At 39.6% G+C, this 26,039-nt stretch overlaps 7 non-coding genes across 7 annotated transcripts; all 7 read right to left on the reverse strand.

Moving 5' to 3' along the window:
• Positions 1-3,294: 3,294 nt before the first annotated feature.
• On the reverse strand, positions 3,295-3,413 carry LOC143231228 (5S ribosomal RNA). The gene has a single exon (XR_013016853.1). It is a non-coding gene; the product is annotated as a 5S ribosomal RNA (ribosomal RNA).
• A 3,294-nt stretch (positions 3,414-6,707) lies between these two features.
• Positions 6,708-6,826, reverse strand: LOC143231229 (5S ribosomal RNA). The gene has a single exon (XR_013016854.1). It is a non-coding gene; the product is annotated as a 5S ribosomal RNA (ribosomal RNA).
• A 2,912-nt stretch (positions 6,827-9,738) lies between these two features.
• LOC143231230 (5S ribosomal RNA) lies at positions 9,739-9,857 on the reverse strand. The gene has a single exon (XR_013016855.1). It is a non-coding gene; the product is annotated as a 5S ribosomal RNA (ribosomal RNA).
• A 2,520-nt stretch (positions 9,858-12,377) lies between these two features.
• On the reverse strand, positions 12,378-12,496 carry LOC143231231 (5S ribosomal RNA). The gene has a single exon (XR_013016856.1). It is a non-coding gene; the product is annotated as a 5S ribosomal RNA (ribosomal RNA).
• Positions 12,497-15,244: 2,748 nt separating this feature from the next.
• On the reverse strand, positions 15,245-15,363 carry LOC143231232 (5S ribosomal RNA). Its single transcript, XR_013016857.1, has one exon. It is a non-coding gene; the product is annotated as a 5S ribosomal RNA (ribosomal RNA).
• A 5,703-nt stretch (positions 15,364-21,066) lies between these two features.
• Positions 21,067-21,185, reverse strand: LOC143231233 (5S ribosomal RNA). The gene has a single exon (XR_013016858.1). It is a non-coding gene; the product is annotated as a 5S ribosomal RNA (ribosomal RNA).
• A 2,896-nt stretch (positions 21,186-24,081) lies between these two features.
• LOC143231234 (5S ribosomal RNA) lies at positions 24,082-24,200 on the reverse strand. Its single transcript, XR_013016859.1, has one exon. It is a non-coding gene; the product is annotated as a 5S ribosomal RNA (ribosomal RNA).
• Positions 24,201-26,039: the final 1,839 nt, after the last annotated feature.

The following is a 26,039-nucleotide window of genomic DNA, read 5'->3' on the forward strand; positions in this document are numbered from 1 at the left end:
ATTTGGTGTTTTAAGTGTTACTCTAAAAGAAAATCGTTGTCGCAGCCCAAATTTCCTAGCTGTGAAATATAAGAGATGCTTTAGGAATTCACTTTTACTGGAGGTCGCTGGAAAGTGGAGCCTGATAACTCTGGTTTGCGTTACACATCCCCGGAACAACACGAGTGTCATTACGGGGGTATGGAAACTGTCGCTCACAGGCGTGTGTGTCATTGACATGGAACACTTAAATTGATCAATTTAGCCTCTGAGAACTTTTCTCAAACGTCTTTTAGTCACATGTTGGTGTTTATGTCTTCTTTATATTTCTTTCGGACCTACTTTCGCAAAATCTGGTATTTTACTCTCGTTACACAGGCTCACATCCCATCACTTACAGATGTGTGTGCAGAATTTAGATTTTAACACGAGCTTGCATCGGGATTAGAATTATTTAATATTCACCTTCTTTTATTCGTCATTTGGCTATACACATTAATTTACCTGTGTTTATTAACGTGTATTTTGGTTTCCATCGGGAGAAGTCGTGTGTACTCGCCTCGTCTCCCCTACGACAAAATAGTATTAAACGCTGGTTACCGTCTAGTGGGAGTGCCTCAGAAGTCGCTCTTTTGTCTCTCGCAAAGAAGTGTATGGATATTAATGAAAGTACGTTGCAAAACTGGGAATAATTCTCTGACGTTATAGAAACAGAATGAATAAAGGAACAGCACCTGTCACACTCGGCTACTACCGTTCGCGAGTCGGAAGCGTGCCACGTATCGAGTTCCTACTTATCTGAAACGTTTCCTTCGCGTTTTTCTTTCACTGCTAAGTTTTCAATTTTGCTTTTACTGTTTTGTAACTTTTTTTTTTCTTGTTGTTTCTACTCACCTATTTTGTTTTATACCCAATAGCAAAGACTCTTGTCGTTATTGGAAAGTTAATTTTCAAATGTACGTACATATAAAATAGATATTTGATTTATAAATAAGGTGTGCAATCGTCGGTGTCTCCGAGTAAAGTCTCTCTCTGCTGGGTTATATTTCTAGACAAAGTAATTTTACAAAACGTAGCGAACGAACGTTATGTAAGGAAACTCGAAATATTTGTCGCATCGCCTTTTCTGTGTAGCAGACAGATCCCTCGACAATTGCTTTTTCTTAGGCAAAACGTGCACGAGCGAGACAATTTTGTGAAATAGGGAAACGTTTTAAATTCCATCTGTATAAGACTGCCTTAGATTGATGTGGGCTGGATCTACTCATTAACGAAGTTTATGTATTGTAGATTTCGCACCCTTTGTGCATTCCGAAGATCGACCCGCGAAGATAGTTTATTTCTTTTCTCTTCAATATACGTCTGATTGGAGGGTTTGGTTTAAAGTGAAATGGAACGCGGCTCACGCCACTTGCTTAGAGAGCTGCTACTTTTTCTTCAACGATATTTCTAGACAAAGTAATTTTACAAAACGTAGCGAACGAACGTTATGTAAGGAAACTCGAAATATTTGTCGCATCGCCTTTTCTGTGTAGCAGACAGAGACCTCGACAATTGCTTTTTTTCTTAGGCAAAACGTGCACGAGCGAGACAATTTTGTGAAATAGGGAAACGTTTTAAATTCCATCTGTATAAGACTGCCTTAGATTGATGTGGGCTGGATCTACTCATTAACGAAGTTTATGTATTGTAGATTTCGCACCTTTGTGCATTCGAAGATCGACCCGCGAAGATAGTTTATTTCTTTTCTCTTCAATATACGTCTGATTGAGGGGTTTGGTTTTAAAGTGAAATGGAACGCGGCTCACGCCACTTGCTTAGAGAGCTGCTACTTTTCTTCAACGATATTTCTAGACAAAGTAATTTTACAAAACGTAGCGAACGAACGTTATGTAAGGAAACTCGAAATATTTGTCGCATCGCCTTTTCTGTGTAGCAGACATAGACCTCGACAATTGCTTTTTTCTTTGGCAAAACGTGCACGAGCGAGACAATTTTGTGAAATAGGAAACGTTTTAAATTCCATCTGTATAAGACTGCCTTAGATTGATGTGGGCTGGATCTACTCATTAACGAAGTTTATGTATTGTAGATTTCGCACCCTTTGTGCATTCCGAAGATCGACCCGCGAAGATAGTTTATTTCTTTTCTCTTCAATATACGTCTGATTGAGGGGTTTGGTTTAAAAGTGAAATGGAACGCGGCTCACGCCACTTGCTTAGAGAGCTGCTACTTTTCTTCAACGATATTTCTAGACAAAGTAATTTTACAAAACGTAGCGAACGAACGTTATGTAAGGAAACTCGAAATATTTGTCGCATCGCCTTTTCTGTGTAGCAGACATAGACCTCGACAATTGCTTTTCTTTGGCAAAACGTGCACGAGCGAGACAATTTTGTGAAATAGGGAAACGTTTTAAATTCCATCTGTATAAGACTGCCTTAGATTGATGTGGGCTGGATCTACTCATTAACGAAGTTTATGTATTGTAGATTTCGCACCCTTTGTGCATTCCGAAGATCGACCCGCGAAGATAGTTTATTTCTTTTCTCTTCAATATACGTCTGATTGGAGGGTTTGGTTTAAAGTGAAATGGAACGCGGCTCACGCCACTTGCTTAGAGAGCTGCTACTTTTCTTCAACGATATTTCTAGACAAAGTAATTTTACAAAACGTAGCGAACGAACGTTATGTAAGGAAACTCGAAATATTTGTCGCATCGCCTTTTCTGTGTAGCAGACAGACCTCGACAATTGCTTTTTCTTAGGCAAAACGTGCACGAGCGAGACAATTTTGTGAAATAGGGAAACGTTTTAAATTCCATCTGTATAAGACTGCCTTAGATTGATGTGGGCTGGATCTACTCATTAACGAAGTTTCTGTTTTGTAGATTTCGCACCCTTTGTGCATTCCGAAGATCGACCCGCTAAGATAGTTTATTTCTTTTCTCCAACGTACGTCTGATTGGAGGGTTTGGTTTGAATTGAAATGGAACGCGGCTAACGCCACCTGCTTAGAGAGCTGCTACTTTTCTTGAACGATCGCAGGAAATGAATGTTTGAATTTCGTTTTCGAAGCGTGTTTTATCAACTGACTTGTTGATGGAAAAGTTGATTAGTTCCTATAACAAAAATGTTTTCCCAACAGTTTACCATAATAAATACCCAGTATTAAGGCACTTCAATTGAGTCAACCACTTTCTTTCTCTCTTTCGGGAAGGATTTTATCTCTTAAATCAGAAATTGTGAAAAAAAAGTGAGACGTATCGATCAGCTCTTTGCGAGACCTACAAATTTCAACGTGAAAAAAAAAAAAAGTCATCATCACCCGGTATTCCCAGGTGGTCACCCTCCCAAGTACTAACCGGGCCCGCCGTTGCTTAGCTTCGGTGATCGGACGAGAACCGGCGCTTTCAACGTGGTATGAACGATGACAGTTTAATTCTTTTCTTATTTGGTGTTTTAAGTGTTACTCTAAAGAAAATCGTTGTCGCAGCCCAAAATTTCCTAGCTGTGAAATATAAGAGATGCTTTAGGAATTCACTTTACTGGAGGTCGCTGGAAAGTGGAGCCTGATAACTCTGGTTTGCGTTACACATCCCGGAACAACACGAGTGTCATTACGGGGGTATGGAAACTGTCGCTCACAGGCGTGTGTGTCATTGACATGGAACACTTAAATTGATCAATTTAGCCTCTGAGAACTTTTCTCAAACGTCTTTTAGTCACATGTTGGTGTTTATGTCTTCTTTATATTTCTTTCGGACCTACTTTCGCAAAATCTGGTATTTTACTCTCGTTACACAGGCTCACATCCCATCACTTACAGATGTGTGTGCAGAATTTAGATTTTAACACGAGCTTGCATCGGGATTAGAATTATTTAATATTCACCTTCTTTTATTCGTCATTTGGCTATACACATTAATTTACCTGTGTTTATTAACGTGTATTTTGGTTTCCATCGGGAGAAGTCGTGTGTACTCGCCTTCGTCTCCCCTACGACAAAATAGTATTAAACGCTGGTTACCGTCTAGTGGGAGTGCCTCAGAAGTCGCTCTTTTGTCTCTCGCTAAAGAAGTGTATGGATATTAATGAAAGTACGTTGCAAAACTGGGAATAATTCTCTGAAACAGAATGAATAAAGGAACAGCACCTGTCACACTCGGCTACTACCGTTCGCGAGTCGGAAGCGTGCCACGTATCGAGTTCCTACTTATCTGAAACGTTTCCTTCGCGTTTTCTTTCACTGCTAAGTTTTCAATTTTGCTTTTACTGTTTTGTAACTTTTTTTTCTTGTTGTTTCTACTCACCTATTTTGTTTTATACTCAATAGCAAAGACTCTTGTCGTTATTGGAAAGTTAATTTTCAAATGTACGTACATATAAAATAGATATTTGATTTATAAATAAGGTGTGCAATCGTCGGTGTCTCCGAGTAAAGTCTCTCTCTGCTGGGTTATATTTCTAGACAAAGTAATTTTACAAAACGTAGCGAACGAACGTTATGTAAGGAAACTCGAAATATTTGTCGCATCGCCTTTTCTGTGTAGCAGACAGATCCCTCGACAATTGCTTTTCTTAGGCAAAACGTGCACGAGCGAGACAATTTTGTGAAATAGGGAAACGTTTTAAATTCCATCTGTATAAGACTGCCTTAGATTGATGTGGGCTGGATCTACTCATTAACGAAGTTTATGTATTGTAGATTTCGCACCCTTTGTGCATTCGAAGATCGACCCGCGAAGATAGTTTATTTCTTTTCTCTTCAATATACGTCTGATTGGAGGGTTTGGTTTAAAGTGAAATGGAACGCGGCTCACGCCACTTGCTTAGAGAGCTGCTACTTTTCTTCAACGATATTTCTAGACAAAGTAATTTTACAAAACGTAGCGAACGAACGTTATGTAAGGAAACTCGAAATATTTGTCGCATCGCCTTTTCTGTGTAGCAGACAGAGACCTCGACAATTGCTTTTCTTAGGCAAAACGTGCACGAGCGAGACAATTTTGTGAAATAGGGAAACGTTTTAAATTCCATCTGTATAAGACTGCCTTAGATTGATGTGGGCTGGATCTACTCATTAACGAAGTTTATGTATTGTAGATTTCGCACCCTTTGTGCATTCCGAAGATCGACCCGCGAAGATAGTTTATTTCTTTTCTCTTCAATATACGTCTGATTGAGGGGTTTGGTTTAAAGTGAAATGGAACGCGGCTCACGCCACTTGCTTAGAGAGCTGCTACTTTTCTTCAACGATATTTCTAGACAAAGTAATTTTACAAAACGTAGCGAACGAACGTTATGTAAGGAAACTCGAAATATTTGTCGCATCGCCTTTTCTGTGTAGCAGACAGAGACCTCGACAATTGCTTTTCTTAGGCAAAACGTGCACGAGCGAGACAATTTTGTGAAATAGGGAAACGTTTTAAATTCCATCTGTATAAGACTGCCTTAGATTGATGTGGGCTGGATCTACTCATTAACGAAGTTTATGTATTGTAGATTTCGCACCCTTGTGCATTCGAAGATCGACCCGCGAAGATAGTTTATTTCTTTTCTCTTCAATATACGTCTGATTGGAGGGTTTGGTTTAAAGTGAAATGGAACGCGGCTCACGCCACTTGCTTAGAGAGCTGCTACTTTTCTTCAACGATATTTCTAGACAAAGTAATTTTACAAAACGTAGCGAACGAACGTTATGTAAGGAAACTCGAAATATTTGTCGCATCGCCTTTTCTGTGTAGCAGACATAGACCTCGACAATTGCTTTTCTTTGGCAAAACGTGCACGAGCGAGACAATTTTGTGAAATAGGGAAACGTTTTAAATTCCATCTGTATAAGACTGCCTTAGATTGATGTGGGCTGGATCTACTCATTAACGAAGTTTATGTATTGTAGATTTCGCACCCTTTGTGCATTCCGAAGATCGACCCGCGAAGATAGTTTATTTCTTTTCTCTTCAATATACGTCTGATTGAGGGGTTTGGTTTAAAGTGAAATGGAACGCGGCTCACGCCACTTGCTTAGAGAGCTGCTACTTTTCTTCAACGATATTTCTAGACAAAGTAATTTTACAAAACGTAGCGAACGAACGTTATGTAAGGAAACTCGAAATATTTGTCGCATCGCCTTTTCTGTGTAGCAGACAGAGACCTCGACAATTGCTTTTTCTTAGGCAAAACGTGCACGAGCAGAGACAATTTTGTGAAATAGGAAACGTTTTAAATTCCATCTGTATAAGACTGCCTTAGATTGATGTGGGCTGGATCTACTCATTAACGAAGTTTCTGTTTTGTAGATTTCGCACCCTTTGTGCATTCCGAAGATCGACCCGCTAAGATAGTTTATTTCTTTTTCTCCAACGTACGTCTGATTGAGGGGTTTGGTTTGAATTGAAATGGAACGCGGCTAACGCCACCTGCTTAGAGAGCTGCTACTTTTCTTGAACGATCGCAGGAAATGAATGTTTGAATTTCGTTTTCGAAGCGTGTTTTATCAACTGACTTGTTGATGGAAAAGTTGATTAGTTCCTATAACAAAAAATGTTTTCCCAACAGTTTACCATAATAAATACCCAGTATTAAGGCACTTCAATTGAGTCAACCACTTTCTTTCTCTCTTTCGGGAAGGATTTTTTATCTCTTAAATCAGAAATTGTGAAAAAAAGTGAGACGTATCGATCAGCTCTTTGCGAGACCTACAAATTTCAACGTGAAAAAAAAAAAAGTCATCATCACCCGGTATTCCCAGGTGGTCACCCTCCCAAGTACTAACCGGGCCCGCCGTTGCTTAGCTTCGGTGATCGGACGAGAACCGGCGCTTTCAACGTGGTATGAACGATGACAGTTTAATTCTTTTCTTATTTGGTGTTTTAAGTGTTACTCTAAAAGAAAATCGTTGTCGCAGCCCAAAATTTCCTAGCTGTGAAATATAAGAGATGCTTTAGGAATTCACTTTTACTGGAGGTCGCTGGAAAGTGGAGCCTGATAACTCTGGTTTGCGTTACACATCCCCGGAACAACACGAGTGTCATTACGGGGGTATGGAAACTGTCGCTCACAGGCGTGTGTGTCATTGACATGGAACACTTAAATTGATCAATTTAGCCTCTGAGAACTTTTCTCAAACGTCTTTAGTCACATGTTGGTGTTTATGTCTTCTTTATATTTCTTTCGGACCTACTTTCGCAAAATCTGGTATTTTACTCTCGTTACACAGGCTCACATCCCATCACTTACAGATGTGTGTGCAGAATTTAGATTTTAACACGAGCTTGCATCGGGATTAGAATTATTTAATATTCACCTTCTTTTATTCGTCATTTGGCTATACACATTAATTTACCTGTGTTTATTAACGTGTATTTTGGTTTCCATCGGGAGAAGTCGTGTGTACTCGCCTTCGTCTCCCCCTACGACAAAATAGTATTAAACGCTGGTTACCGTCTAGTGGGAGTGCCTCAGAAGTCGCTCTTTTGTCTCTCGCTAAAGAAGTGTATGGATATTAATGAAAGTACGTTGCAAAAAACTGGGAATAATTCTCTGACGTTATAGAAACAGAATGAATAAAGGAACAGCACCTGTCACACTCGGCTACTACCGTTCGCGAGTCGGAAGCGTGCCACGTATCGAGTTCCTACTTATCTGAAACGTTTCCTTCGCGTTTTCTTTCACTGCTAAGTTTTCAATTTTGCTTTTACTGTTTTGTAACTTTTTTTTCTTGTTGTTTCTACTCACCTATTTTGTTTTATACTCAATAGCAAAGACTCTTGTCGTTATTGGAAAGTTAATTTTCAAATGTACGTACATATAAAATAGATATTTGATTTATAAATAAGGTGTGCAATCGTCGGTGTCTCCGAGTAAAGTCTCTCTCTGCTGGGTTATATTTCTAGACAAAGTAATTTTACAAAACGTAGCGAACGAACGTTATGTAAGGAAACTCGAAATATTTGTCGCATCGCCTTTTCTGTGTAGCAGACAGATCCCTCGACAATTGCTTTTTCTTAGGCAAAACGTGCACGAGCGAGACAATTTTGTGAAATAGGGAAACGTTTTAAATTCCATCTGTATAAGACTGCCTTAGATTGATGTGGGCTGGATCTACTCATTAACGAAGTTTATGTATTGTAGATTTCGCACCCTTTGTGCATTCGAAGATCGACCCGCGAAGATAGTTTATTTCTTTTCTCTTCAATATACGTCTGATTGGAGGGTTTGGTTTAAAGTGAAATGGAACGCGGCTCACGCCACTTGCTTAGAGAGCTGCTACTTTTCTTCAACGATATTTCTAGACAAAGTAATTTTACAAAACGTAGCGAACGAACGTTATGTAAGGAAACTCGAAATATTTGTCGCATCGCCTTTTCTGTGTAGCAGACAGAGACCTCGACAATTGCTTTTCTTAGGCAAAACGTGCACGAGCGAGACAATTTTGTGAAATAGGGAAACGTTTTAAATTCCATCTGTATAAGACTGCCTTAGATTGATGTGGGCTGGATCTACTCATTAACGAAGTTTATGTATTGTAGATTTCGCACCCTTTGTGCATTCCGAAGATCGACCCGCGAAGATAGTTTATTTCTTTTCTCTTCAATATACGTCTGATTGAGGGGTTTGGTTTAAAGTGAAATGGAACGCGGCTCACGCCACTTGCTTAGAGAGCTGCTACTTTTCTTCAACGATATTTCTAGACAAAGTAATTTTACAAAACGTAGCGAACGAACGTTATGTAAGGAAACTCGAAATATTTGTCGCATCGCCTTTTCTGTGTAGCAGACAGAGACCTCGACAATTGCTTTTCTTAGGCAAAACGTGCACGAGCGAGACAATTTTGTGAAATAGGGAAACGTTTTAAATTCCATCTGTATAAGACTGCCTTAGATTGATGTGGGCTGGATCTACTCATTAACGAAGTTTATGTATTGTAGATTTCGCACCCTTTGTGCATTCGAAGATCGACCCGCGAAGATAGTTTATTTCTTTTCTCTTCAATATACGTCTGATTGGAGGGTTTGGTTTAAAGTGAAATGGAACGCGGCTCACGCCACTTGCTTAGAGAGCTGCTACTTTTCTTCAACGATATTTCTAGACAAAGTAATTTTACAAAACGTAGCGAACGAACGTTATGTAAGGAAACTCGAAATATTTGTCGCATCGCCTTTTCTGTGTAGCAGACAGAGACCTCGACAATTGCTTTTCTTAGGCAAAACGTGCACGAGCGAGACAATTTTGTGAAATAGGGAAACGTTTTAAATTCCATCTGTATAAGACTGCCTTAGATTGATGTGGGCTGGATCTACTCATTAACGAAGTTTCTGTTTTGTAGATTTCGCACCCTTTGTGCATTCGAAGATCGACCCGCTAAGATAGTTTATTTCTTTTCTCTCCAATGTACGTCTGATTGGAGGGGTTTGGTTTAAATTGAAATGGAACGCGGCTAACGCCACCTGCTTAGAGAGCTGCTACTTTTCTTGAACGATCGCAGGAAATGAATGTTTGAATTTCGTTTTCGAAGCGTGTTTTATCAACTGACTTGTTGATGGAAAAGTTGATTAGTTCCTATAACAAAAATGTTTTCCCAACAGTTTACCATAATAAATACCCAGTATTAAGGCACTTCAATTGAGTCAACCACTTTCTTTCTCTCTTTCGGGAAGGATTTTTTATCTCTTAAATCAGAAATTGTGAAAAAAGTGAGACGTATCGATCAGCTCTTTGCGAGTCCTACAAATTTCAACGTGAAAAAAAAAAAAAAAGTCATCATCACCCGGTATTCCCAGGTGGTCACCCTCCCAAGTACTAACCGGGCCCGCCGTTGCTTAGCTTCGGTGATCGGACGAGAACCGGCGCTTTCAACGTGGTATGAACGATGACAGTTTAATTCTTTTCTTATTTGGTGTTTTAAGTGTTACTCTAAAAGAAAATCGTTGTCGCAGCCCAAAATTTCCTAGCTGTGAAATATAAGAGATGCTTTAGGAATTCACTTTACTGGAGGTCGCTGGAAAGTGGAGCCTGATAACTCTGGTTTGCGTTACACATCCCCGGAACAACACGAGTGTCATTACGGGGGTATGGAAACTGTCGCTCACAGGCGTGTGTGTCATTGACATGGAACACTTAAATTGATCAATTTAGCCTCTGAGAACTTTTCTCAAACGTCTTTTAGTCACATGTTGGTGTTTATGTCTTCTTTATATTTCTTTCGGACCTACTTTCGCAAAATCTGGTATTTTACTCTCGTTACACAGGCTCACATCCCATCACTTACAGATGTGTGTGCAGAATTTAGATTTTAACACGAGCTTGCATCGGGATTAGAATTATTTAATATTCACCTTCTTTTATTCGTCATTTGGCTATACACATTAATTTACCTGTGTTTATTAACGTGTATTTTGGTTTCCATCGGGAGAAGTCGTGTGTACTCGCCCTCGTCTCCCCTACGACAAAATAGTATTAAACGCTGGTTACCGTCTAGTGGGAGTGCCTCAGAAGTCGCTCTTTGTCTCTCGCTAAAGAAGTGTATGGATATTAATGAAAGTACGTTGCAAAAACTGGGAATAATTCTCTGACGTTATAGAAACAGAATGAATAAAGGAACAGCACCTGTCACACTCGGCTACTACCGTTCGCGAGTCGGAAGCGTGCCACGTATCGAGTTCCTACTTATCTGAAACGTTTCCTTCGCGTTTTTCTTTCACTGCTAAGTTTTCAATTTTGCTTTTACTGTTTTGTAACTTTTTTTTTCTTGTTGTTTCTACTCACCTATTTTGTTTTATACCCAATAGCAAAGACTCTTGTCGTTATTGGAAAGTTAATTTTCAAATGTACGTACATATAAAATAGATATTTGATTTATAAATAAGGTGTGCAATCGTCGGTGTCTCCGAGTAAAGTCTCTCTCTGCTGGGTTATATTTCTAGACAAAGTAATTTTACAAAACGTAGCGAACGAACGTTATGTAAGGAAACTCGAAATATTTGTCGCATCGCCTTTTCTGTGTAGCAGACAGATCCCTCGACAATTGCTTTTCTTAGGCAAAACGTGCACGAGCGAGACAATTTTGTGAAATAGGGAAACGTTTTAAATTCCATCTGTATAAGACTGCCTTAGATTGATGTGGGCTGGATCTACTCATTAACGAAGTTTATGTATTGTAGATTTCGCACCCTTTGTGCATTCGAAGATCGACCCGCGAAGATAGTTTATTTCTTTTCTCTTCAATATACGTCTGATTGGAGGGGTTTGGTTTAAAGTGAAATGGAACGCGGCTCACGCCACTTGCTTAGAGAGCTGCTACTTTTCTTCAACGATATTTCTAGACAAAGTAATTTTACAAAACGTAGCGAACGAACGTTATGTAAGGAAACTCGAAATATTTGTCGCATCGCCTTTTCTGTGTAGCAGACAGAGACCTCGACAATTGCTTTTTCTTAGGCAAAACGTGCACGAGCGAGACAATTTTGTGAAATAGGGAAACGTTTTAAATTCCATCTGTATAAGACTGCCTTAGATTGATGTGGGCTGGATCTACTCATTAACGAAGTTTATGTTTTGTAGATTTCGCACCCTTTGTGCATTCCGAAGATCGACCCGCGAAGATAGTTTATTTCTTTTCTCTTCAATATACGTCTGATTGAGGGGTTTGGTTTAAAGTGAAATGGAACGCGGCTCACGCCACCTGCTTAGAGAGCTGCTACTTTTCTTCAACGATATTTCTAGACAAAGTAATTTTACAAAACGTAGCGAACGAACGTTATGTAAGGAAACTCGAAATATTTGTCGCATCGCCTTTTCTGTGTAGCAGACAGAGACCTCGACAATTGCTTTTCTTAGGCAAAACGTGCACGAGCGAGACAATTTTGTGAAATAGGGAAACGTTTTAAATTCCATCTGTATAAGACTGCCTTAGATTGATGTGGGCTGGATCTACTCATTAACGAAGTTTCTGTTTTGTAGATTTCGCACCCTTTGTGCATTCCGAAGATCGACCCGCTAAGATAGTTTATTTCTTTTCTCTCCAATGTACGTCTGATTGAGGGGTTTGGTTTAAATTGAAATGGAACGCGGCTAACGCCACCTGCTTAGAGAGCTGCTACTTTTCTTGAACGATCGCAGGAAATGAATGTTTGAATTTCGTTTTCGAAGCGTGTTTTATCAACTGACTTGTTGATGGAAAAGTTGATTAGTTCCTATAACAAAAATGTTTTCCCAACAGTTTACCATAATAAATACCCAGTATTAAGGCACTTCAATTGAGTCAACCACTTTCTTTCTCTCTTTCGGGAAGGATTTTTTATCTCTTAAATCAGAAATTGTGAAAAAAAAGTGAGACGTATCGATCAGCTCTTTGCGAGACCTACAAATTTCAACGTGTAATCAAAAAAAAAAAAAAGTCATCATCACCCGGTATTCCCAGGTGGTCACCCTCCCAAGTACTAACCGGGCCCGCCGTTGCTTAGCTTCGGTGATCGGACGAGAACCGGCGCTTTCAACGTGGTATGAACGATGACAGTTTAATTCTTTTCTTATTTGGTGTTTTAAGTGTTACTCTAAAAGAAAATCGTTGTCGCAGCCCAAAATTTCCTAGCTGTGAAATATAAGAGATGCTTTAGGAATTCACTTTTACTGGAGGTCGCTGGAAAGTGGAGCCTGATAACTCTGGTTTGCGTTACACATCCCCGGAACAACACGAGTGTCATTACGGGGGGTATGGAAACTGTCGCTCACAGGCGTGTGTGTCATTGACATGGAACACTTAAATTGATCAATTTAGCCTCTGAGAACTTTTCTCAAACGTCTTTTAGTCACATGTTGGTGTTTATGTCTTCTTTATATTTCTTTCGGACCTACTTTCGCAAAATCTGGTATTTTACTCTCGTTACACAGGCTCACATCCCATCACTTACAGATGTGTGTGCAGAATTTAGATTTTAACACGAGCTTGCATCGGGATTAGAATTATTTAATATTCACCTTCTTTTATTCGTCATTTGGCTATACACATTAATTTACCTGTGTTTATTAACGTGTATTTTGGTTTCCATCGGGAGAAGTCGTGTGTACTCGCCTTCGTCTCCCCCCTACGACAAAATAGTATTAAACGCTGGTTACCGTCTAGTGGGAGTGCCTCAGAAGTCGCTCTTTTGTCTCTCGCTAAAGAAGTGTATGGATATTAATGAAAGTACGTTGAAAAACTGGGAATAATTTCTGACGTTATAGAAACAGAATGAATAAAGGAACAGCACCTGTCACACTCGGCTACTACCGTTCGCGAGTCGGAAGCGTGCCACGTATCGAGTTCCTACTTATCTGAAACGTTTCCTTCGCGTTTTTCTTTCACTGCTAAGTTTTCAATTTTGCTTTTACTGTTTTGTAACTTTTTTTTTCTTGTTGTTTCTACTCACCTATTTTGTTTTATACCCAATAGCAAAGACTCTTGTCGTTATTGGAAAGTTAATTTTCAAATGTACGTACATATAAAATAGATATTTGATTTATAAATAAGGTGTGCAATCGTCGGTGTCTCCGAGTAAAGTCTCTCTCTGCTGGGTTATATTTCTAGACAAAGTAATTTTACAAAACGTAGCGAACGAACGTTATGTAAGGAAACTCGAAATATTTGTCGCATCGCCTTTTCTGTGTAGCAGACAGATCCCTCGACAATTGCTTTTCTTAGGCAAAACGTGCACGAGCGAGACAATTTTGTGAAATAGGGAAACGTTTTAAATTCCATCTGTATAAGACTGCCTTAGATTGATGTGGGCTGGATCTACTCATTAACGAAGTTTATGTATTGTAGATTTCGCACCCTTTGTGCATTCCGAAGATCGACCCGCGAAGATAGTTTATTTCTTTTCTCTTCAATATACGTCTGATTGGAGGGGTTTGGTTTAAAGTGAAATGGAACGCGGCTCACGCCACTTGCTTAGAGAGCTGCTACTTTTCTTCAACGATATTTCTAGACAAAGTAATTTTACAAACGTAGCGAACGAACGTTATGTAAGGAAACTCGAAATATTTGTCGCATCGCCTTTTCTGTGTAGCAGACAGAGACCTCGACAATTGCTTTTTCTTAGGCAAAACGTGCACGAGCGAGACAATTTTGTGAAATAGGGAAACGTTTTAAATTCCATCTGTATAAGACTGCCTTAGATTGATGTGGGCTGGATCTACTCATTAACGAAGTTTATGTTTTGTAGATTTCGCACCCTTTGTGCATTCGAAGATCGACCCGCGAAGATAGTTTATTTCTTTTCTCTTCAATATACGTCTGATTGGAGGGGTTTGGTTTAAAGTGAAATGGAACGCGGCTCACGCCACTTGCTTAGAGAGCTGCTACTTTTCTTCAACGATATTTCTAGACAAAGTAATTTTACAAAACGTAGCGAACGAACGTTATGTAAGGAAACTCGAAATATTTGTCGCATCGTTGTAGATTTCGCACCCTTTGTGCATTCGAAGATCGACCCGCGAAGATAGTTTATTTCTTTTCTCTTCAATATACGTCTGATTGGAGGGTTTGGTTTAAAGTGAAATGGAACGCGGCTCACGCCACTTGCTTAGAGAGCTGCTACTTTTCTTCAACGATATTTCTAGACAAAGTAATTTTACAAAACGTAGCGAACGAACGTTATGTAAGGAAACTCGAAATATTTGTCGCATCGCCTTTTCTGTGTAGCAGACAGAGACCTCGACAATTGCTTTTCTTAGGCAAAACGTGCACGAGCGAGACAATTTTGTGAAATAGGGAAACGTTTTAAATTCCATCTGTATAAGACTGCCTTAGATTGATGTGGGCTGGATCTACTCATTAACGAAGTTTCTGTTTTGTAGATTTCGCACCCTTTGTGCATTCCGAAGATCGACCCGCTAAGATAGTTTATTTCTTTTCTCTCCAATGTACGTCTGATTGGAGGGGTTTGGTTTAAATTGAAATGGAACGCGGCTAACGCCACCTGCTTAGAGAGCTGCTACTTTTCTTGAACGATCGCAGGAAATGAATGTTTGAATTTCGTTTTCGAAGCGTGTTTTATCAACTGACTTGTTGATGGAAAAGTTGATTAGTTCCTATAACAAAATGTTTTCCCAACAGTTTACCATAATAAATACCCAGTATTAAGGCACTTCAATTGAGTCAACCACTTTCTTTCTCTCTTTCGGGAAGGATTTTTTATCTCTTAAATCAGAAATTGTGAAAAAGTGAGACGTATCGATCAGCTCTTTGCGAGACCTACAAATTTCAACGTGAAAAAAAAAAAAGTCATCATCACCCGGTATTCCCAGGTGGTCACCCTCCCAAGTACTAACCGGGCCCGCCGTTGCTTAGCTTCGGTGATCGGACGAGAACCGGCGCTTTCAACGTGGTATGAACGATGACAGTTTAATTCTTTTCTTATTTGGTGTTTTAAGTGTTACTCTAAAAGAAAATCGTTGTCGCAGCCCAAAATTTCCTAGCTGTGAAATATAAGAGATGCTTTAGGAATTCACTTTTACTGGAGGTCGCTGGAAAGTGGAGCCTGATAACTCTGGTTTGCGTTACACATCCCGGAACAACACGAGTGTCATTACGGGGGTATGGAAACTGTCGCTCACAGGCGTGTGTGTCATTGACATGGAACACTTAAATTGATCAATTTAGCCTCTGAGAACTTTTCTCAAACGTCTTTTAGTCACATGTTGGTGTTTATGTCTTCTTTATATTTCTTTCGGACCTACTTTCGCAAAATCTGGTATTTTACTCTCGTTACACAGGCTCACATCCCATCACTTACAGATGTGTGTGCAGAATTTAGATTTTAACACGAGCTTGCATCGGGATTAGAATTATTTAATATTCACCTTCTTTTATTCGTCATTTGGCTATACACATTAATTTACCTGTGTTTATTAACGTGTATTTTGGTTTCCATCGGGAGAAGTCGTGTGTACTCGCCTTCGTCTCCCCCTACGACAAAATAGTATTAAACGCTGGTTACCGTCTAGTGGGAGTGCCTCAGAAGTCGCTCTTTTGTCTCTCGCTAAAGAAGTGTATGGATATTAATGAAAGTACGTTGCAAAAACTGGGAATAATTTCTGACGTTATAGAAACAGAATGAATAAAGGAACAGCACCTGTCACACTCGGCTACTACCGTTCGCGAGTCGGAAGCGTGCCACGTATCGAGTTCCTACTTATCTGAAACGTTTCCTTCGCGTTTTTCTTTCACTGCTAAGTTTTCAATTTTGCTTTTACTGTTTTGTAACTTTTTTTTTCTTGTTGTTTCTACTCACCTATTTTGTTTTATACTCAATAGCAAAGACTCTTGTCGTTATTGGAAAGTTAATTTTCAAATGTACGTACATATAAAATAGATATTTGATTTATAAATAAGGTGTGCAATCGTCGGTGTCTCCGAGTAAAGTCTCTCTCTGCTGGGTTATATTTCTAGACAAAGTAATTTTACAAAACGTAGCGAACGAACGTTATGTAAGGAAACTCGAAATATTTGTCGCATCGCCTTTTCTGTGTAGCAGACAGATCCCTCGACAATTGCTTTTCTTAGGCAAAACGTGCACGAGCGAGACAATTTTGTGAAATAGGGAAACGTTTTAAATTCCATCTGTATAAGACTGCCTTAGATTGATGTGGGCTGGATCTACTCATTAACGAAGTTTATGTATTGTAGATTTCGCACCCTTTGTGCATTCCGAAGATCGACCCGCGAAGATAGTTTATTTCTTTTCTCTTCAATATACGTCTGATTGAGGGGTTTGGTTTAAAGTGAAATGGAACGCGGCTCACGCCACTTGCTTAGAGAGCTGCTACTTTTCTTCAACGATATTTCTAGACAAAGTAATTTTACAAAACGTAGCGAACGAACGTTATGTAAGGAAACTCGAAATATTTGTCGCATCGCCTTTTCTGTGTAGCAGACAGAGACCTCGACAATTGCTTTTTCTTAGGCAAAACGTGCACGAGCGAGACAATTTTGTGAAATAGGGAAACGTTTTAAATTCCATCTGTATAAGACTGCCTTAGATTGATGTGGGCTGGATCTACTCATTAACGAAGTTTATGTATTGTAGATTTCGCACCCTTTGTGCATTCGAAGATCGACCCGCGAAGATAGTTTATTTCTTTTCTCTTCAATATACGTCTGATTGAGGGGTTTGGTTTAAAGTGAAATGGAACGCGGCTCACGCCACTTGCTTAGAGAGCTGCTACTTTTCTTCAACGATATTTCTAGACAAAGTAATTTTACAAAACGTAGCGAACGAACGTTATGTAAGGAAACTCGAAATATTTGTCGCATCGCCTTTTCTGTGTAGCAGACAGAGACCTCGACAATTGCTTTTTTCTTTGGCAAAACGTGCACGAGCGAGACAATTTTGTGAAATAGGGAAACGTTTTAAATTCCATCTGTATAAGACTGCCTTAGATTGATGTGGGCTGGATCTACTCATTAACGAAGTTTATGTATTGTAGATTTCGCACCCTTTGTGCATTCGAAGATCGACCCGCGAAGATAGTTTATTTCTTTTCTCTTCAATATACGTCTGATTGGAGGGGTTTGGTTTAAAGTGAAATGGAACGCGGCTCACGCCACTTGCTTAGAGAGCTGCTACTTTTCTTCAACGATATTTCTAGACAAAGTAATTTTACAAAACGTAGCGAACGAACGTTATGTAAGGAAACTCGAAATATTTGTCGCATCGCCTTTTCTGTGTAGCAGACAGACCTCGACAATTGCTTTTCTTAGGCAAAACGTGCACGAGCGAGACAATTTTGTGAAATAGGGAAACGTTTTAAATTCCATCTGTATAAGACTGCCTTAGATTGATGTGGGCTGGATCTACTCATTAACGAAGTTTATGTATTGTAGATTTCGCACCCTTTGTGCATTCGAAGATCGACCCGCGAAGATAGTTTATTTCTTTTCTCTTCAATATACGTCTGATTGAGGGGTTTGGTTTAAAGTGAAATGGAACGCGGCTCACGCCACTTGCTTAGAGAGCTGCTACTTTTCTTCAACGATATTTCTAGACAAAGTAATTTTACAAAACGTAGCGAACGAACGTTATGTAAGGAAACTCGAAATATTTGTCGCATCGCCTTTTCTGTGTAGCAGACAGAGACCTCGACAATTGCTTTTTCTTTGGCAAAACGTGCACGAGCGAGACAATTTTGTGAAATAGGGAAACGTTTTAAATTCCATCTGTATAAGACTGCCTTAGATTGATGTGGGCTGGATCTACTCATTAACGAAGTTTCTGTTTTGTAGATTTCGCACCCTTTGTGCATTCGAAGATCGACCCGCGAAGATAGTTTATTTCTTTTCTCTTCAATATACGTCTGATTGGAGGGTTTGGTTTAAAGTGAAATGGAACGCGGCTCACGCCACTTGCTTAGAGAGCTGCTACTTTTCTTCAACGATATTTCTAGACAAAGTAATTTTACAAAACGTAGCGAACGAACGTTATGTAAGGAAACTCGAAATATTTGTCGCATCGCCTTTTCTGTGTAGCAGACAGAGACCTCGACAATTGCTTTTCTTAGGCAAAACGTGCACGAGCGAGACAATTTTGTGAAATAGGGAAACGTTTTAAATTCCATCTGTATAAGACTGCCTTAGATTGATGTGGGCTGGATCTACTCATTAACGAAGTTTATGTATTGTAGATTTCGCACCCTTTGTGCATTCGAAGATCGACCCGCGAAGATAGTTTATTTCTTTTCTCTTCAATATACGTCTGATTGGAGGGGTTTGGTTTAAAGTGAAATGGAACGCGGCTCACGCCACTTGCTTAGAGAGCTGCTACTTTTCTTCAACGATATTTCTAGACAAAGTAATTTTACAAAACGTAGCGAACGAACGTTATGTAAGGAAACTCGAAATATTTGTCGCATCGCCTTTTCTGTGTAGCAGACAGAGACCTCGACAATTGCTTTTCTTAGGCAAAACGTGCACGAGCAGAGACAATTTTGTGAAATAGGGAAACGTTTTAAATTCCATCTGTATAAGACTGCCTTAGATTGATGTGGGCTGGATCTACTCATTAACGAAGTTTATGTATTGTAGATTTCGCACCCTTTGTGCATTCGAAGATCGACCCGCGAAGATAGTTTATTTCTTTTCTCTTCAATATACGTCTGATTGGAGGGGTTTGGTTTAAAGTGAAATGGAACGCGGCTCACGCCACTTGCTTAGAGAGCTGCTACTTTTCTTCAACGATATTTCTAGACAAAGTAATTTTACAAAACGTAGCGAACGAACGTTATGTAAGGAAACTCGAAATATTTGTCGCATCGCCTTTTCTGTGTAGCAGACATAGACCTCGACAATTGCTTTTTTCTTTGGCAAAACGTGCACGAGCGAGACAATTTTGTGAAATAGGGAAACGTTTTAAATTCCATCTGTATAAGACTGCCTTAGATTGATGTGGGCTGGATCTACTCATTAACGAAGTTTATGTATTGTAGATTTCGCACCCTTTGTGCATTCGAAGATCGACCCGCGAAGATAGTTTATTTCTTTTCTCTTCAATATACGTCTGATTGGAGGGTTTGGTTTAAAGTGAAATGGAACGCGGCTCACGCCACTTGCTTAGAGAGCTGCTACTTTTCTTCAACGATATTTCTAGACAAAGTAATTTTACAAAACGTAGCGAACGAACGTTATGTAAGGAAACTCGAAATATTTGTCGCATCGCCTTTTCTGTGTAGCAGACAGAGACCTCGACAATTGCTTTTCTTAGGCAAAACGTGCACGAGCAGAGACAATTTTGTGAAATAGGGAAACGTTTTAAATTCCATCTGTATAAGACTGCCTTAGATTGATGTGGGCTGGATCTACTCATTAACGAAGTTTATGTATTGTAGATTTCGCACCCTTTGTGCATTCGAAGATCGACCCGCGAAGATAGTTTATTTCTTTTCTCTTCAATATACGTCTGATTGAGGGGTTTGGTTTAAAGTGAAATGGAACGCGGCTCACGCCACTTGCTTAGAGAGCTGCTACTTTTCTTCAACGATATTTCTAGACAAAGTAATTTTACAAAACGTAGCGAACGAACGTTATGTAAGGAAACTCGAAATATTTGTCGCATCGCCTTTTCTGTGTAGCAGACATAGACCTCGACAATTGCTTTTTCTTTGGCAAAACGTGCACGAGCGAGACAATTTTGTGAAATAGGGAAACGTTTTAAATTCCATCTGTATAAGACTGCCTTAGATTGATGTGGGCTGGATCTACTCATTAACGAAGTTTATGTATTGTAGATTTCGCACCCTTTGTGCATTCGAAGATCGACCCGCGAAGATAGTTTATTTCTTTTCTCTTCAATATACGTCTGATTGGAGGGGTTTGGTTTAAAGTGAAATGGAACGCGGCTCACGCCACTTGCTTAGAGAGCTGCTACTTTTCTTCAACGATATTTCTAGACAAAGTAATTTTACAAAACGTAGCGAACGAACGTTATGTAAGGAAACTCGAAATATTTGTCGCATCGCCTTTTCTGTGTAGCAGACAGAGACCTCGACAATTGCTTTTCTTAGGCAAAACGTGCACGAGCGAGACAATTTTGTGAAATAGGGAAACGTTTTAAATTCCATCTGTATAAGACTGCCTTAGATTGATGTGGGCTGGATCTACTCATTAACGAAGTTTCTGTTTTGTAGATTTCGCACCCTTTGTGCATTCGAAGATCGACCCGCTAAGATAGTTTATTTCTTTTCTCCAACGTACGTCTGATTGGAGGGGTTTGGTTTGAATTGAAATGGAACGCGGCTAACGCCACCTGCTTAGAGAGCTGCTACTTTTCTTGAACGATCGCAGGAAATGAATGTTTGAATTTCGTTTTCGAAGCGTGTTTTATCAACTGACTTGTTGATGGAAAAGTTGATTAGTTCCTATAACAAAATGTTTTCCCAACAGTTTACCATAATAAATACCCAGTATTAAGGCACTTCAATTGAGTCAACCACTTTCTTTCTCTCTTTCGGGAAGGATTTTTTATCTCTTAAATCAGAAATTGTGAAAAAAGTGAGACGTATCGATCAGCTCTTTGCGAGACCTACAAATTTCAACGTGAAAAAAAAAAAAAGTCATCATCACCCGGTATTCCCAGGTGGTCACCCTCCCAAGTACTAACCGGGCCCGCCGTTGCTTAGCTTCGGTGATCGGACGAGAACCGGCGCTTTCAACGTGGTATGAACGATGACAGTTTAATTCTTTTCTTATTTGGTGTTTTAAGTGTTACTCTAAAGAAAATCGTTGTCGCAGCCCAAAATTTCCTAGCTGTGAAATATAAGAGATGCTTTAGGAATTCACTTTTACTGGAGGTCGCTGGAAAGTGGAGCCTGATAACTCTGGTTTGCGTTACACATCCCCGGAACAACACGAGTGTCATTACGGGGGTATGGAAACTGTCGCTCACAGGCGTGTGTGTCATTGACATGGAACACTTAAATTGATCAATTTAGCCTCTGAGAACTTTTCTCAAACGTCTTTTAGTCACATGTTGGTGTTTATGTCTTCTTTATATTTCTTTCGGACCTACTTTCGCAAAATCTGGTATTTTACTCTCGTTACACAGGCTCACATCCATCACTTACAGATGTGTGTGCAGAATTTAGATTTTAACACGAGCTTGCATCGGGATTAGAATTATTTAATATTCACCTTCTTTTATTCGTCATTTGGCTATACACATTAATTTACCTGTGTTTATTAACGTGTATTTTGGTTTCCATCGGGAGAAGTCGTGTGTACTCGCCTTCGTCTCCCCCTACGACAAAATAGTATTAAACGCTGGTTACCGTCTAGTGGGAGTGCCTCAGAAGTCGCTCTTTTGTCTCTCGCTAAAGAAGTGTATGGATATTAATGAAAGTACGTTGCAAAAACTGGGAATAATTCTCTGAAACAGAATGAATAAAGGAACAGCACCTGTCACACTCGGCTACTACCGTTCGCGAGTCGGAAGCGTGCCACGTATCGAGTTCCTACTTATCTGAAACGTTTCCTTCGCGTTTTTCTTTCACTGCTAAGTTTTCAATTTTGCTTTTACTGTTTTGTAACTTTTTTTTCTTGTTGTTTCTACTCACCTATTTTGTTTTATACTCCAATAGCAAAGACTCTTGTCGTTATTGGAAAGTTAATTTTCAAATGTACGTACATATAAAATAGATATTTGATTTATAAATAAGGTGTGCAATCGTCGGTGTCTCAGTAAAGTCTCTCTCTGCTGGGTTATATTTCTAGACAAAGTAATTTTACAAAACGTAGCGAACGAACGTTATGTAAGGAAACTCGAAATATTTGTCGCATCGCCTTTTCTGTGTAGCAGACAGATCCCTCGACAATTGCTTTTCTTAGGCAAAACGTGCACGAGCGAGACAATTTTGTGAAATAGGGAAACGTTTTAAATTCCATCTGTATAAGACTGCCTTAGATTGATGTGGGCTGGATCTACTCATTAACGAAGTTTATGTATTGTAGATTTCGCACCCTTTGTGCATTCGAAGATCGACCCGCGAAGATAGTTTATTTCTTTTCTCTTCAATATACGTCTGATTGGAGGGTTTGGTTTAAAGTGAAATGGAACGCGGCTCACGCCACTTGCTTAGAGAGCTGCTACTTTTCTTCAACGATATTTCTAGACAAAGTAATTTTACAAAACGTAGCGAACGAACGTTATGTAAGGAAACTCGAAATATTTGTCGCATCGCCTTTTCTGTGTAGCAGACAGAGACCTCGACAATTGCTTTTCTTAGGCAAAACGTGCACGAGCGAGACAATTTTGTGAAATAGGGAAACGTTTTAAATTCCATCTGTATAAGACTGCCTTAGATTGATGTGGGCTGGATCTACTCATTAACGAAGTTTATGTATTGTAGATTTCGCACCCTTTGTGCATTCGAAGATCGACCCGCGAAGATAGTTTATTTCTTTTCTCTTCAATATACGTCTGATTGGAGGGGTTTGGTTTAAAGTGAAATGGAACGCGGCTCACGCCACTTGCTTAGAGAGCTGCTACTTTTCTTCAACGATATTTCTAGACAAAGTAATTTTACAAAACGTAGCGAACGAACGTTATGTAAGGAAACTCGAAATATTTGTCGCATCGCCTTTTCTGTGTAGCAGACAGAGACCTCGACAATTGCTTTTTTCTTAGGCAAAACGTGCACGAGCGAGACAATTTTGTGAAATAGGGAAACGTTTTAAATTCCATCTGTATAAGACTGCCTTAGATTGATGTGGGCTGGATCTACTCATTAACGAAGTTTATGTATTGTAGATTTCGCACCCTTTGTGCATTCGAAGATCGACCCGCGAAGATAGTTTATTTCTTTTCTCTTCAATATACGTCTGATTGGAGGGTTTGGTTTAAAGTGAAATGGAACGCGGCTCACGCCACTTGCTTAGAGAGCTGCTACTTTTCTTCAACGATATTTCTAGACAAAGTAATTTTACAAAACGTAGCGAACGAACGTTATGTAAGGAAACTCGAAATATTTGTCGCATCGCCTTTTCTGTGTAGCAGACAGACCTCGACAATTGCTTTTCTTAGGCAAAACGTGCACGAGCGAGACAATTTTGTGAAATAGGGAAACGTTTTAAATTCCATCTGTATAAGACTGCCTTAGATTGATGTGGGCTGGATCTACTCATTAACGAAGTTTCTGTTTTGTAGATTTCGCACCCTTTGTGCATTCGAAGATCGACCCGCTAAGATAGTTTATTTCTTTTCTCTCCAACGTACGTCTGATTGGAGGGTTTGGTTTGAATTGAAATGGAACGCGGCTAACGCCACCTGCTTAGAGAGCTGCTACTTTTCTTGAACGATCGCAGGAAATGAATGTTTGAATTTCGTTTTCGAAGCGTGTTTTATCAACTGACTTGTTGATGGAAAAGTTGATTAGTTCCTATAACAAAATGTTTTCCCAACAGTTTACCATAATAAATACCCAGTATTAAGGCACTTCAATTGAGTCAACCACTTTCTTTCTCTCTTTCGGGAAGGATTTTTTATCTCTTAAATCAGAAATTGTGAAAAAAGTGAGACGTATCGATCAGCTCTTTGCGAGACCTACAAATTTCAACGTGAAAAAAAAAAAAAGTCATCATCACCCGGTATTCCCAGGTGGTCACCCTCCCAAGTACTAACCGGGCCCGCCGTTGCTTAGCTTCGGTGATCGGACGAGAACCGGCGCTTTCAACGTGGTATGAACGATGACAGTTTAATTCTTTTCTTATTTGGTGTTTTAAGTGTTACTCTAAAGAAAATCGTTGTCGCAGCCCAAAATTTCCTAGCTGTGAAATATAAGAGATGCTTTAGGAATTCACTTTTACTGGAGGTCGCTGGAAAGTGGAGCCTGATAACTCTGGTTTGCGTTACACATCCCGGAACAACACGAGTGTCATTACGGGGGTATGGAAACTGTCGCTCACAGGCGTGTGTGTCATTGACATGGAACACTTAAATTGATCAATTTAGCCTCTGAGAACTTTTCTCAAACGTCTTTTAGTCACATGTTGGTGTTTATGTCTTCTTTATATTTCTTTCGGACCTACTTTCGCAAAATCTGGTATTTTACTCTCGTTACACAGGCTCACATCCCATCACTTACAGATGTGTGTGCAGAATTTAGATTTTAACACGAGCTTGCATCGGGATTAGAATTATTTAATATTCACCTTCTTTTATTCGTCATTTGGCTATACACATTAATTTACCTGTGTTTATTAACGTGTATTTTGGTTTCCATCGGGAGAAGTCGTGTGTACTCGCCTTCGTCTCCCCCTACGACAAAATAGTATTAAACGCTGGTTACCGTCTAGTGGGAGTGCCTCAGAAGTCGCTCTTTTCTCTCGCTAAAGAAGTGTATGGATATTAATGAAAGTACGTTGCAAAACTGGGAATAATTCTCTGAAACAGAATGAATAAAGGAACAGCACCTGTCACACTCGGCTACTACCGTTCGCGAGTCGGAAGCGTGCCACGTATCGAGTTCCTACTTATCTGAAACGTTTCCTTCGCGTTTTCTTTCACTGCTAAGTTTTCAATTTTGCTTTTACTGTTTTGTAACTTTTTTTTTCTTGTTGTTTCTACTCACCTATTTTGTTTTATACTCAATAGCAAAGACTCTTGTCGTTATTGGAAAGTTAATTTTCAAATGTACGTACATATAAAATAGATATTTGATTTATAAATAAGGTGTGCAATCGTCGGTGTCTCCGAGTAAAGTCTCTCTCTGCTGGGTTATATTTCTAGACAAAGTAATTTTACAAAACGTAGCGAACGAACGTTATGTAAGGAAACTCGAAATATTTGTCGCATCGCCTTTTCTGTGTAGCAGACAGATCCCTCGACAATTGCTTTTTCTTAGGCAAAACGTGCACGAGCGAGACAATTTTGTGAAATAGGGAAACGTTTTAAATTCCATCTGTATAAGACTGCCTTAGATTGATGTGGGCTGGATCTACTCATTAACGAAGTTTATGTATTGTAGATTTCGCACCCTTTGTGCATTCCGAAGATCGACCCGCGAAGATAGTTTATTTCTTTTCTCTTCAATATACGTCTGATTGAGGGGTTTGGTTTAAAGTGAAATGGAACGCGGCTCACGCCACTTGCTTAGAGAGCTGCTACTTTTCTTCAACGATATTTCTAGACAAAGTAATTTTACAAAACGTAGCGAACGAACGTTATGTAAGGAAACTCGAAATATTTGTCGCATCGCCTTTTCTGTGTAGCAGACAGAGACCTCGACAATTGCTTTTCTTAGGCAAAACGTGCACGAGCGAGACAATTTTGTGAAATAGGGAAACGTTTTAAATTCCATCTGTATAAGACTGCCTTAGATTGATGTGGGCTGGATCTACTCATTAACGAAGTTTATGTATTGTAGATTTCGCACCCTTTGTGCATTCGAAGATCGACCCGCGAAGATAGTTTATTTCTTTTCTCTTCAATATACGTCTGATTGGAGGGTTTGGTTTAAAGTGAAATGGAACGCGGCTCACGCCACTTGCTTAGAGAGCTGCTACTTTTCTTCAACGATATTTCTAGACAA

Source organism: Tachypleus tridentatus, chromosome 10 (assembly GCF_004210375.1).
Source record: "Tachypleus tridentatus isolate NWPU-2018 chromosome 10, ASM421037v1, whole genome shotgun sequence".
NCBI lineage: Eukaryota > Metazoa > Arthropoda > Merostomata > Xiphosura > Limulidae > Tachypleus > Tachypleus tridentatus.